Source organism: Mus caroli, unplaced genomic scaffold (assembly GCF_978045245.1).
Source record: "Mus caroli unplaced genomic scaffold, Mus_caroli_1 scaffold_15, whole genome shotgun sequence".
NCBI classification, from domain to species: domain Eukaryota; kingdom Metazoa; phylum Chordata; class Mammalia; order Rodentia; family Muridae; genus Mus; species Mus caroli.
The window spans coordinates 99,069,194-99,072,330 of record NW_028227270.1 but is presented as its reverse complement, the minus strand read 5'-3'; the positions used below and the strand labels follow the sequence as shown (position 1 = coordinate 99,072,330).

The 3,137-nt window shown below is 42.7% G+C and overlaps 1 non-coding gene across 1 annotated transcript; it reads left to right on the top strand.

Annotated features, from left to right (window-relative positions):
* Positions 1–2,742: 2,742 nt before the first annotated feature.
* Positions 2,743–2,814, top strand: Trnam-cau (transfer RNA methionine (anticodon CAU)). Its single transcript has one exon. It is a non-coding gene; the product is annotated as a tRNA-Met (tRNA).
* The last annotated feature ends 323 nt before the right edge of the window (positions 2,815–3,137 follow it).

Genomic DNA, 3,137 nt, shown 5'->3' with positions numbered 1-3,137 from the left:
CTGATACTTAAACTTTGAAGGTTAAACTTGATAGTAACTAACAAGGTGGTCTTTTATTCTACTCCAGCCAGATAGCAGTTTTAAAATTACCCTTCAGGAGGAACATGGTATGAAAAGCTTACAGAACACAGAGACCCTTCATTCAGTTCTAGGGTAGGTTGGTTTCAAATTATTGAAATATTCACTATGGTTTAGATTTAGATTTAACTGTCTTTCCATCTTATAGCTGAGCTCTTTGGCAGTTGGGGCGCTCTCCACCAAATTGTGGTCATGTCGTAGTGTAATGAGAATCACAAATATCAGGAGCTTATTAGCAAGCCCTGTGCTATGACAAAACACTCAACCTACTAGAAATAGTGTGCTTCCTTAAGAGTCACCTTTGCAGTTTATGCCAACCAGTATTAACAATGTGACTGACAGAAGAGTAGACTGAGGGAGGGGGGTTGTTTTTGTTTTTAAAAATATTTACTTTCCCTGTCAGAATATTATAAATTGTAGATAATAAAGTCTCTATGAACAATTCTAAGGAGAAAATAAAACAAAAAACATAAACAACCTCTAGATTGAATATGCTCAGCCAAATCAAGGGTCAAGTACAAACTTTGCTTTGTTTTTAAAATTTATGTGTATGAGACTTTGCAAGTGTGTACCACATTTGTGCCTGGTGACTACAGAGTTCAGAAGAGGATGTTGGATCACCTGCAACCGGAGTAATAGATGGTCATAGTCGCCATGTGCGTATCAGGAACCAAGCTTGGGTCCTCTGCAAGAGCAACACATACTTTGAACCGCTGAGGCATCTCTCCATCCCCTTGTTTGTCTGTCTGTCTTAAATCATGCGGGACAATGTAGTACATGGCCTATCCAAAAGCAATGTGTTGGGGTGTACTGGCTGTTTTTGTCAACTTGACACAAGCTGGAGTTGTCACAGAGAAAGGGGTCTCCCTTGAGGAAATGCCTCCATGAGATCCAGCTATTAGACATTTTCTCTATTAGTGATCAAGGGGGGAGGGCTCATTGTGGGTGGTGCCTTCCCTGGGAAAGCAAGCTGAGCAAGCCAGGGGAAGCAATTCAGTAAGCATGCTTACTTACTCCATGGCCTCTGCATCAGCTCCTACCTCCAAGTTCCTGCCCTGTGTGAGTTCCTGTCCTGGCTTCCTTTGACGATGAACAGCAATGTGGAAGTGTAAGCTGAATAAACCCTTTCCTCCCCAACTTGCTTCTTGGTCCTGATGTTTAGAGCAGGAATACAAACCCTAAGACAGGGGATAGGATGACGGGTCAGTTAGACCAAACTATGACACTCATTGTGGTGGTTTGAGTGAGAATGGTCCCATAGGCTCATATAGTTGGGTGCTTCACTCCTAGTTGGTAGGACTACTTTGGGAAGGACTAGAAAGGTCCTTGTTGGATGAGGTATGTCACTAAGGGTGGGTTTTGAGGTTTTAAAAAGCCCACATCAGGTTTCTGATACATCAAGTTGAAGATCAGGATGTAAGCTGTTAGCTGTGTTCCAGTGCCATTTCTGCCTGCCTGATGCCTTGCTTTCCAACATGACGGCCATGGATTTTCCCTCTTAAACTGTAGCCAACCCCCAATTAGATGTTTCTTTTATAAGTTTCCATGGTCATGGTGTCTCTTGACTGAGATAGGAAATTAAATATATCCCGGAGAAAATAAAATGTCACAATGAAACTATTATTTTGTATAGTAACTCAATAGTTTAGATGAAAGCCAGGCAATGGTGGCACAGGCCTTTATTAAACCAAACACTCTAGAGGCACAGACTGCCTACCTGTTTGCCTGTCTGATTCTCTGTCTCTGGTCTCCCCTTCCCATGTTTGACAGACATGTCAGAAGTCAAGCACATGCTATCTAATGTTTGCTTGAGGAAGTCTTCCCAGACAGGAAGATCAGCCATCCTAACCTCAGGAAAGCACAGAGAGGCTTCACGCATTGAATGACTACCAAGGGGAACCTCAAAGTGGCTACAGAAAGACCAGAGCGTTTATTTGATTCCGCCAGGGGGAGCTCGTTCCCCGCAGTGGGGAGGCCGCGCGGGGCGGAATTGGAGGATTTCTTCCTGTTTTCCATTACCCGAGAAGCAGAAGCCGATTTTATTGTGAGCGTAGAAAAGCAACGGTAAGCAAAATAAACCAAATAAATGAAAATAAAATGAAATAAGATAAAATAATAGCATAATACTGACCGCCTGCCTCCCACCTCTAGAGATGGAGGCAAGCAGGGTTCTAGAAGTGCGTGGCGGGCACGCTGGGACTGTTATCTTCTGAAAGCCGTGGCCCCGTACAGAAGACAAAGCAAGAAGGACCTAGCTTTGTTAGCTTATTTTCTATTTCTTTGTCGAAACTATCCCACATGAAATCCGATAGAAATTGCCCTAGCCACGCATCCATTTAAATTGGGAATTTCATTTTAGGTTTTTTTGAGGGGTTGTTTGTAAACCTTGTGCCCGTAAAACCGAATGGAAACTTTTTTAAGCTCAGCGATCGCCTACGAGACTTGCGCAGAAACTAGTGAGGAAGCTGTGTGTGTGCTCCGTACCCTGGCGCGCAGACGGGGGAGAGGCCTGGGAGCAAATTAGTAGTGAAACTCCAATTTGTGTAGTTCGAAGAGTCGGAAAAACAAAACAAAAAAACAAAACAAAACTAAACTAAACTAAACGAAGAAAGCGTCACAAGTGTTCACCATTAGAGAGTAAAATAGGAATTATTTTCTTGTTCTAGCAGAGTGGCGCAGCGGAAGCGTGCTGGGCCCATAACCCAGAGGTCGATGGATCGAAACCATCCTCTGCTATGAGATATTTTGCGCAGTCTCCTCACACTGAGAAGTCAGACTGTATAAAACAATATTAAATAAACAATTTTGAACCCCTACTAAAATCACTACCTTGACCCCTTCGGATTTTAGAGATTTTCCTCCCAGTCTCTTAGTAACATTCTCCTACAGGTAGATACTATCAGAAGCCGTCTGATCTGCTCTTCCATACCGTGTATGTAGTTTCTTTCTAGTGCCCAGCAAACCAGATTCCAAACATTCAACCAAATTCACCCAGAATGAGATAACACATTTTTGTATTATTGTGTATTTTTGATACATCTCTTATTAATGGCTTGCTT